Source organism: Porites lutea, chromosome 4 (assembly GCF_958299795.1).
Source record: "Porites lutea chromosome 4, jaPorLute2.1, whole genome shotgun sequence".
Lineage (NCBI taxonomy): Eukaryota > Metazoa > Cnidaria > Anthozoa > Scleractinia > Poritidae > Porites > Porites lutea.
In genome coordinates this window covers 2,716,906-2,728,144 of record NC_133204.1, presented here as the reverse complement: position 1 = coordinate 2,728,144, position 11,239 = coordinate 2,716,906, and the positions used below count along the sequence as shown (strand labels likewise).

Here is an 11,239-nt window from a genome sequence, read left to right as displayed (position 1 = left end):
AGCAGTTGAAGTTAGGGATAGCAAATCATTAGCACCACCTGTGAAAAAAATACTCTTACTCCAAAACGAAAAAAGAAATCAAAATTCGCAGACACGGTTTTTTAGAAAAACTATCTGACAGCAAGTTGGCCAAATTTCAGCCAAATTGGTTCACGGGTTGCCGACTTGGAGTTTAAAACGTACCCTCAACTTGCCCTGATTTTCATTTCGAGAAATTAGGGGAAAAAGAGTTTTGGCGGCGTATTGCCCGTGACGAGATTATAACAGATTATAACACCAAAGCTGTCAATGTTGATGCATACCAGAAAAGGGACAACAATAGTGACACAGCAGGAAAAGGTTACAAACGAAACCCAACAACAGATGAACAATTTATTTCAAACGCTCTGCTCTGTTCGATCCTTCTGTTGTCGAGAAAGCATCTTTAGTTATTTGCGACGAGCAGTTTTCATTTTGAGCCAAGCCAACTTTTACTCGATACATGTTTCTAAAAGATCGACACTTCCCTGGAAAAATCGACAACAAACCGCTTCCTGGTGTTTTTCTTGAAGCTGCTCTCCCGCTACAATAGACTTTCAAAAAAGTCCTTCGTCCGATTTTTATATGGCACGGGACCGGTCGCGAATTTGTCGCTCGCTTGGCCGCTTCGCGGCCTAAAAAGCTCGCTCCGCTCGCTAAGAAACTCGTGAAACTCGATTTCGCGGTAGTTTCAATGGGTTTTTCAGAAGCTTTGTCATCTTTTAGCCATTTCTCGTGATTGTAGTAGGAGCCCTCGTCGCTCTCTGCTAATTTCGAAACCCACACTTTGCAAACCGATTTTGCCGTCTTCTTTCGTCTTGGAGTCAAGGATGAAAACGGACAAGCTCTTTTTTCTTCTTTGGAGGCATTCACTTCCAAAATCCACAGAAAAGCAGTGAGCACTATACTTGTAGACGACGATTTCTGTCCAATTGCGTGATTAGCTTTGTCCAACAGCGGCATGCGTATCAAGTATGACAGGACTTGTCAGCGATCAATTAAACTAATTAGCATAGAAAAAACTTTTGAGCTCCATAAGTTTGCACAGAAAAAACATTTTTTCCTGGAATTTTTTGTAAAAGAAAGCTTTTGATGAGCTCTACTTAATCATTTAAAAATTGAAAATTTCGAAAAATGATGGGTTTTTACCCTGGATGATACCTTAATAGACATATCCACGGTTTTTTCAACTTTTGACATGCGCCTGTTAGGGAAAATCCGTCAAACTACTGGAAAGGGCGCCTTAAATTAGGGGGTGTTAGACATGAGAAGACTCACACCGGCGCGATTTTCATACAGGGATGACTTTTTGATTTCGTATCGCGTTTACATGATGATGGGTTATTTCATATCTCGTTATAGGCCTTTTGCATTAGTTGGTGACGTGATCAACTTATGGTAAACACGAAAATAGTTCGCTTTTGGAAAATTTTGTCAGCACGAGCTTGAAAGAGCATTAAAATTAGGTGACCTGTAAGTTTTCAGCGATATATCTCAAAAGTAGCGATTGTAACGGCCGCCGAAAACTGTAGAAGGATTTGTACGAGAAAAACAACTCTTGCCACCCAGTCACGCTAGAGTGGTTTTCCATACAACTCCTTGTAAAAACGGAAACTTATAAACTATGGTTAAATCTTTCCCTTATGCATTTAGCCCCGTAGTGCTTGAGGAAATTTCTCACGACAGTTTGAAAATTTCGATATTTACAAGGATTTGTATGGAAACTTATTCAAGCGTGACTGGGTGGCAAGAGTTGTTTTTCTCATCCGAATCCTTCTTATTTTCGGCGGCCGTTACAATCGCTACTTTTTGAGATATACTGCTGAAAATTTACAGGATACCCAATTTTAATATGCCCTTTTAGCTTGTGCTAACAAAATTTTTCAAAAGCGAACTGTTTTCGTGCTTACCGAAAGTTGATCACGTGATCAACTAATTCAAAAGGCGTATTTGAGGGTACACTTCATTGCCCCCACAGGGATTTCGCCCAGAGGCGAAATCCCGAGGAGGCACCCTAGTAACTCGCGTGTATATTAAGGACAGTACTTACAGCTCAAATATACAGTCAGTATACTAGAAAAATTCTCGATTTGCTCGAACAGGGGCCGCGAGGAATCGGTAGGTAATGATGACGTTTCTATTGTTTGCGCCCGCAAGTACGAAATGGTTAGGATGACGTAAAGACAGAAAATCCCGAAGGGACCGCTCAGGTAGATTTTGGACATTTATTGTGCAGTCATACTTCGATACTCTTTTGCGTTACGCAGCGACATTCTGTGGAGCAGTTGTTTTGAAAGTTATGGACCAAAAGACACTCGTTATGCGCAGATGAGGTTATAAGGTGCGTTTAACTGTGTATATTTAAACACTTGGAGAGTTTGCCAGACACGAGTCCACAAATTTTTGATTTCTATTGGAAACCTTGCCAGACACTCTTTCTCTCTCTTTGACCGGAATTAGACTCAGCCCCAAACAAGCAAGACGAGTGAACAACGGCTACCTTATCACTAGCAGATTGATGGACAATTACAGAAATTCGCCGACAATCAAATTCTGTGCTGACTTATTCCCTGCTCACAGATGTCCTTCCGTTATAAAGTTTCAAATAAGACTAGAATGCGCAAGCGTGAATCGATCAAACGTCCTCTTAATTTCTAAGGCTTACTTTTCGGCAAATAAAATGAACTGAATGTAAAAAGTGAAAGAGAAATAGCGAAATATTTAACTTCTAATTAAATCTTTTCTTATGGTTTCGAATAAACTATTCTCGAAACTGAGAAAGTTTTGATCAAAGCTGTGTAAATCGAGCTGAAACTGTGCATGGAACCTTGTGTTTCCTGTATTTATCTCACCTATTGTATGGAATATGTGTGAAAATCTTCATTGTGAATCAGTATATTTCAAAGAGCTACACAACGACCAAGAATACTATTGACCGACAATATACAGAACGGGGGCAGCTGTAGTGTCAACTATTACTAGTGTTAATAAATACACGTGCAATTCAAAATCGCAAACATTACGCACGCCCTACCCGTTCTAGTCCACCGGTACACCGATTTCACACCGAAACGGGCGGTCGTTTCGCGTTTACAGAATACCGTTGCGAAGTTTCGTTTCGGGGTGAAATTCTCTCTCCAGTACAACAACCGGGGTGAACTCTAGCCTGTCCCAGGCTCCGAGTAAGTCGGTTCCGCTGAATTGAGAAAGGACAAAGGTGAACTCACGCCGAAGTGACTCGCGCCGGCATGACATTTTGTGTTGGTATCATATAAAGAAATGTAGAGCCATGAAAGGGAACCGGAGTGATCTCGCGCCGGCGCGAAAGTCGCCCCAGTGTCATGTGAACACCCCCTAACTTGTTCAGTTTGAAAGTGAACAAAGGCGCGAAAATTTACGGACGTTTGCTTGGTGGGGGGTAGGTTTGTGCCCCGCGCTATTTATAAACGATTGATTGATTGGCATCTTCGTTGGTTTTCAACATATTGTACTAACTTTAACGCACTGTTCTTTCCAGCGAAGTCGATGGATTTTACCTAACTTGTCCGTGTCAACAGTTGACAAAAACCGTTGAAAGGTTTATTTCAGTCATGGTGAGCGAGATGCAACAGCCTGATTCTTTTTTCTGCTTCTTCTATTAATAGTCTCCAAGAGCACTAAAGTCTGTTACTCATAGGCAAAGCATGATGTTTGTACCACACCTTTTACAAAAACCACTGGAATGTCCGCCAGAACAATTCGGTTAATCTACCGAAAAGTGTTATTAACTAGTTAACGTGATCATGCAGAAACGTTGACAAAAAGCCATAGCTAGGTTCTTTATGATTGGTTTTGCAATAATTTTTGTGTTTGAACAGTCTTATCTCGAACGTTCCCCAAGGCGTTAAATACGTGATGATATTAGTTATTGATTTAAGGAACTGCGTCTTTCTTTTGTGCAATAGGTTACGGTCGAGGTTGCAAAAATTATTTGTACATTTTTCTCTACACATACGCAAAGTAAATGCGCAATTGTAGCCTCGAATAAGCCCTACCGTACACTTCCGATTAGGCTAATCTTTATTGAAAAGTAATTTTACCCCAAGTTATCCGCAATTCGTCTGGCACCACTTCGATATAAAGCGGAATTTTGCTACAGAGTTTCGCTGCTTGCCTTGCATATTAACAGTAGGAGGAGGGGGGCACTCCCTTATTGAATGGGAGGTACCCTAATGGTATGGTTTTTGAGAGGTTTGGGTCTGGAATTACGTGTTGATCTTTACCATTTTCAGTTGGCCTGAGAAAGGATGCAGTTCAGTCTGGAACTGAGTTCAGAAGACGCAATTTTATAATTTATTCGGGAAGTGTGTTTTTTTTTATGGAGATGAACCGATGATGTACTGATGCACCAAGTCGAAGCAATCTCTTTAGTAGCTGGGAACAGTACACATCAGAGTCTACAACGGTCTGGTCTGAAACAGTGTATCGAATTTTGGGTTAAAGTCTGAAATAGGTGATGAAAATTACATAAGTAATTCTGAAATAGTGCGAGTGTTGCTAGAATCATGTCCCACACACCCACCCAAACGTTCCGAGGGTATCTCCCCCCCGGGATAAAGAATTTGGGACTATTCACCAATACTAGACATTTTGCAGTAAATGATTTTAGTTCATTCTTCATAGCACATTGATGGATCAGTATATCTGTACCAATAAAAAAAACATTTTATGCCGTGACTTTTCCCATGCAGCTGGCCCTAAAGAAAATATTTCGGTTCGGTAATTTTTTTATTCTTACAAAGGACTATTTTTAGAAGACACAATGATCTCGCTTTGAGTTTATTTCCTTATACTAGGTTCTTTCTTATTGGTGTGATTTTGTGTTCATTGATGTCGTTAGCCTCAGTGATTGGTTGGTTTACATATGACGTGCGAGAGCCAAACCCTTTTAGCTTTACTGTTTCTATCTACCGTTGTATTGCTGAAGGTGCGGCTCGATAGTGTCACTTGCAGCTCATAAGCTCGCTATTTGGACCGTTTACGCTTGAAGAATGCTTTTCTTGTAAGATGGTTGAGGCTAAACCGCTCCTTTTTAATATGTGCTGCTGCAAATTTTGTATCAATATACGCATCAGGTTATTAATCGACCCGCAAGCGTCTTCTAATGTTTATTAGGAAGATTTCGCAACGACGACGTCGAAGGCAACAAGAACGTCAAGAAAGAAAGATGTACCAAAACAATAAGCACATTTTTGTAAATTTCTTTGCCGTCAATGTCTAGTGCGACCGCAATATGTTTCATGAAAGACGAAAACAAGCTACGACCAGCTTTTTTGTTTCTCTCGCTGGAAAAATTGCCAATCAACTGTAACGAAAAGGCAAAAGACATAAAGCAGACAGTCTTGGAACTAAACGTGTGATTCCAATGATATTACTACTCCTTTTCTATACCGCTGTGGCTATATGGCCGGTAACCGGTCAAGGTGTTAAAAACAATAAATGACCGGCAGTCCCATATTCTCGGTAAATTTCATATCATCAATTTCGATTAAGACAAGTCAAGCGATCCTGAAATGCCTTATAGATCTCAAGTCTAGAGTTTCGTTTACGCTGGGCTCAGAAGACGAAACCGTGTTTTATGATACTTAGAACTTTTTTCAGCTCGACTGCCGGTCAAGGTTTTCAAAACACTAAATGGCCGGCAGTCCTATATCAGGGGCAACCAACGACTGTTTTCTGTAAAATATCTGCTCGGAGAAGCAAATATTGCCTAGAATTTTCTTTTGCTTGAGGACGGCTAAAAGTTTAAATTTCTAGATGAACTTTCCATTCAAGTAAAATTTTCGAAACTTATCTAATAAATTCCCTACGATTTTCTGAAGTTTAATTTTGCATATTTTACTACCCAGGTTTCACTATTTTTCTTAGAAAAGGGAAACCTAAAATTTTCGGTTTCTAAAATGTGATGCAGAGAGGAATTAGAAATTCGAGCGCTTTGTTGCCCGTTTTATATTCAAGGTGTGGGGTTAACGTTGTTTCGCAACTGGGTTTGAAACTTAAGAGCAGATGTCTGTAAATATCGAGCAAACGGCGGCCACGGTCAAGAATTAAAATTCGCTCATATCTTGTCCATAGTAAGGTATTAGCAAGTAACTAAATGTGGTGTAGTTTGTTTTTGAAAAGACCGCTTCGATTAGGAGAAAATCGACAAAATCAGTTTTCGAGGTCGGCGACTGGAAAACAACCAAATTTTGAGGCAAAATGAGGCGTTTTCAAAACTTCGCTCGCACGCCAAAAGGAAGCAAGTGGGGTAAAATATTCACCGATCAATCAGTTTGTTAAGGGTTTCCTGCTAGTTTGGTGGTGATTTCTTATCTTAGCGATAATCTGGAAAATAAACAATTTTAATTTAGTTTGGGTTCTTTTTCAACTGACCGTATTTTAAATTTAGGCTGAAAGTTGCGTTTTAAATTTTAGCTATGTGCTACATCTTGGTTTTACCTGAAACTCAAGCTATACGCTATTTAAACATTGTGCTGAAACATATGTAAGAACTGGCTTGGGTAATTTAATTTGAGCTTCAAACGAACCTTCTGAAGTTGAATAAATTTCGCCTGAAATATGAGACTTTTTCATGATCGTCGATCGGTTTGTTGTTGCTCGACAAGTCACAAAAGCTTGACGCCCTTCGACAGAATCTTTACTCGCAATTGCACTTGTTCAAAGCGTTGTATTAGAATATTTATTACCCCAATGTGTCCTTCGATTCTTTTCTGAGTAACTTTAAGCCACTTTTTATACCTCATTTGGTGTTATTCTCAACTGATCACTCTGTGCCGGATCGGCTGGCAACCCACGATCGCAACTCGGGAAAACAAGAGAATTATTTCAAAACCTCTGACTGAACTTAGCATATCTTTCTTTATCCTACCTTAATAATCCTTGCATTTGAAAAATCCTAGGCCTTAAAACAGCTGAAATCTTGATAGACCCCTCTTAATAACTGCCAGGCAGGTGTGCTCTTCATGCTTCACACCTTTTTGTGTTGCGTGACAGATCAAAATCATTCGCACCTGGAGGGGGTAGGGAAACCGATGCGCGAAAACGAAGCCAAAACTTGTAATATTTCTTAAAATAAGACGGTTTGTCAATCGTCAAAGATCTTGCTATTTTAAGTTCAGTGCTCTAGATTGCAAAGTCTTCGATATCACAGTTCCATTAAAGACAAAAATAAACTGTCCACAACTAAAACACTTTGAGTGAATCGGGTTTTCACTGCTCACAACTGGGTCATTGCTCGCTGAATGTATGGCCACTATGCCAGGTCAAGTTCGTGCTTCTTTCTTCACATGCAAGCCTTCCGGATTTCCCCCGCAAATGCTGTTACAATGCCTTTTTAACCAAAACCGATCTTAATTATTTCTGACAAGTGCAGTTTTTTCCAAAGGCGATCAGCTTGTCAATGTAAGGGGCTTTTCTCTTTACTTTGATGTCCGTTGTTGGTATATCAAAGTGTTCACAGATATCCTTACGCATTTGAATTGCAAAGATTGATAGCTTTGAATTTGCAATTAGTTCGCAGATGTTATACCTGTCATAGCATATTGGATGAGTAAGGGCAACCTCTTGAAGAACTTCACTTCTCAACTCGTCAAAGGCTTTCTCATTTTCAACGTTCTGGTTTTCTTCAAAGTCGCTTTCCGTCATTTCGTCATCTTCAAGTTTGCGCTTTGAGGACATTCTTGAAAAGAAACTTGAAACTTGCTGACTCGTCAGAAATTCAGAACTGCTAAAAAGGCGGTTTCCATTACTGTCTCTAGCAGTCATCATTGACTTGGATACCGAGGCTGCATCTGCTTTCTTCCCGGTTGACTCGCCAATACGAAATTTACTGGATAAGTAGTCTCTCTGCTTCTCTGTGAATCGTGTCCGCTTTACGTGACTAGACTTAAGGGCCCAACCCATAGGTAAAAAAGGCTGATTCGAGAGGTTTAGCTGCCTTCTCAATTGCTCAATCTGTGGTACACTACCAGACTGACCTCGTAGGCTCTCTGCGTAACCAAGCGCTGCTCTATCAAGGAGTGTTTCATGCTCCAAAGCACATTCGTGTTTTCCAAGGTCCAGATGGTGCTGTAAAGAAGAAAAATCTTTGATAAACTTTCATGCATCCTTCCTCGGGACAGGAAAATGTATGAACAGCGGGTGAGGTCTCAGTCACAGTCTCTTCTTCGGTATCTGAGCATTGCTGGGAATTATCTGAGCAAGGTTGACGCCTGGATTTAACTTTGATAAAGTGTGCATTCGGCATTGTTGTGGCTGTATCCTCATCACATTTCACGAGACCTGGAATCTGCACCAACTGTGGAATACCGAGGTCCTCGAGACGTATGCACTTACCAGGCCCTATTCCATACGCTCTCCAGACGGTCAGGCTTCCGTTGTTGTATACAATATTGGAAATCAAACTCACTCCTGCAATCTTTACATTCAAGGACGGTGCTGGGTCTTTCGCTGAGATGCATAATGAAACGTCAACTCCAGGAACACCTCCCGATGACTGGATAGCGTCTACCATTTCCTTGGCAGTCTCGATGTTAGACCCTTGATTAAGGTGGATTTTCATGTGTGACTTAATTGAAGCCGCCTTTCTATCACATGGGCCTTTACCACCCTGTGCGTCTGAAAAGTCCAAGCGTTTCACAGTCACTCCACTAGCACAGCCTGTAAAGCTGGCCCCCACTATCGTAGCCCCGCAGTGGTAACAGCCGGCATTGTCCTGTCTGTAGAAGACAGTTTTCAGATGAGGCAGCTGTGACTTTAGCTTTCCAATAACATCCTTCATAATGGAAAGCACCACACAGCTGTCTTGGTTGCAGGTTTGGTAAACATGCACAAATGTCATCATCTCCAATTCGTGGTTTTCCGCTCGTCGAGAAGCTACAGTAATGTGCCAAGGCATACCCCGCTTTGCAAACCAATCACTTTGGCTTTCTCTAAACTTTCTTGGCAAGAACTTCATGGCCCAGTCCTGAACCAGGAGTACGGAATTTTCATCGAGAGCATCAATCACCTCTATTCGGGCTTCATCCTGATTCACACAGCGGAGTAGGTGAGCTTTCCAAGCCCAGATGTTTTGCTTAGCTTGCCCTTCAATGAAGTTCACCTCTTCTACCACGTCACTAGAGACGTTGCTATCAGACATCTTTTCGATTGCGTCATGTATTTCAGCAAGAACTGAAGAAACTAGGTAACAGCGATCACAGGTTTCTAGATGATCGTGTGGGCAAATGATCTGATAATCCTTGTCCCTAGGGTCGCTTAGTGCATAAGCTCTGCAATGATCTGGAATGTTGGATTGCTTAGAAACATGCACCTGTAAAGACATTAATAAACAAAATTACTTACCCTAAATCAAATGTTACGGTTAAGGCGACTCGCTGGTTTTGAACTGGACATCTTTCACTTGGCATAACAAGACACCCGCTGTGAAAGAGAGCTTACAGTAGCAATAAAATGAATTCGATCAAAGAGAAAAGAAATCCATTAAAGTTTTTTCCAAGGTTTTCATCCACCTTCCACGTTCTTGCCATTTTGAAGCTCGCCCCAGTCCTCGCTTAAAGACGGAAGGAATTCAGGTGATGAGCCCTTTGCAGCTCTACCTCAAAAACGAGCAAAGTGCCCCTTACCGGTCTTTCCAACGACATTTTTCGTTAGCCGTAGGTTGAACAAAGTAAAATTCTGTGCACTATCGGAAGCTTTATTGAAAAGAAGCCTGCTTACTTGTTGACTTTTGTTATGCGCACAGTTCATTTGCCTAAATATTCATATTCGTCAGCATGTTACAGTTAAAATGAGCACGGTAACTTCCACTTTTTAAGACGTATTCTTACCTTATTACAACAGTGATCTAATTTTTATGCAAAAATGCAACTCGACTTTTTTTAACCAAACGATCACCTGAACTGGTTCTGCGCACAGTTTTATTTCACTAGGCTATTTTTACATTTCTCCTAAATTGAAACTGCGTAGGAACGACAAATCGCATTAAGCTAAAGTGAAAGTCTGCACGCGCGAACTTTTTTCAACTAGCACCAATTAAGCACATAAAAATATTGCTGCTTGAATCATCATCAAAATCCTCTCCTGCTCGTTCCCCAGAGAATCTTGGGTAAGTGACTCAAAGACATTTTTGGTATCTTTGACTGGCACAATCGCTAGCTTCAGCTTGTTAATTGTGAAGTCTAGTGTTATTGCGATTTTTCTTATATACACAGACTAAAGTTATTTTGAAGTTTACCTTAAAGTCGCCCTTTAGATAACGCTTTGCGGACTTAAGTCGCTCCTTTTGATTCCTTGCCCAAGTCATTCCCATAAATGAATCGCCCAATCTATTTACTACGTCATGGAGATCGTCGAAGGCTTGACTGCCAGCACAACTTATATAATGTAGACCCTGTAGAGACTTTCTCACAGAGGCAGAACAGACATTGAGAATTCTCAAGAGTGTACTAGTGTTGTAAAGCCACTTTCGCTTGAATAAGCCAAGTACTGCTTGACAATGGACTCTGGCACCATCATACGAATAACATTAGGCACTGTAATGACTTCCTTCCGAAGGGAAGATCCTGGATGACATGGGTGCTCGTTATAAAGTTCAAAAAATGATCAAGTTGAGTTTGGGATACCGCCATTCGTATCTGGGATGACTGCAGTGATAGTGCTACACCTCTACCCTCGACCAGGATATGCTTCCTTGCTTCACTGAATTGATACCTCGTCAGATTGGGAATCCATTTCTTAAGTGTCTTGAATGAAACCTTGTCTACCATTATAGACAATATTTGTCTCCTGGTTTGCCAGTTACTCGCATTCCTGTAGCACTCAGCCAACGCCTCCATAAGCACTTCATCTACAGGCTCACGTTCGTTACCACTAGGTTTTTCATCGGAAGATCTGGATGCAACAAGTGATTTCCAAAGCTGTCCACTCTGATTTGGTACTACTTCTTCTAGTACAGCATCAACTGCTTGATTTGCTTTGCGTAAGTGACGACGCCTCGTTCGTTCACTAGCCTCCTCCCATTGCGTCGTCAAAGGAAATCTCACCGGACTTATGTCTCGGGTTTCTAGAAAGGTGTTTAGCATTTCAAGTGGTTTCCACTCCCGTTCGACATGTTCATTTGCCTCGTTCGGCGAGTAGATACTTGTTGCTGGGGTCTGTAGTTCAAGGTAGGGGAAGGACG

At 41.2% G+C, this 11,239-nt stretch overlaps 1 pseudogene; it reads right to left on the bottom strand.

Moving 5' to 3' along the window:
* Window positions 1-7,413: 7,413 nt before the first annotated feature.
* LOC140933206 (uncharacterized) lies at window positions 7,414-9,016 on the bottom strand (annotated as a pseudogene).
* Between the last annotated feature and the right edge of the window lie 2,223 nt (window positions 9,017-11,239).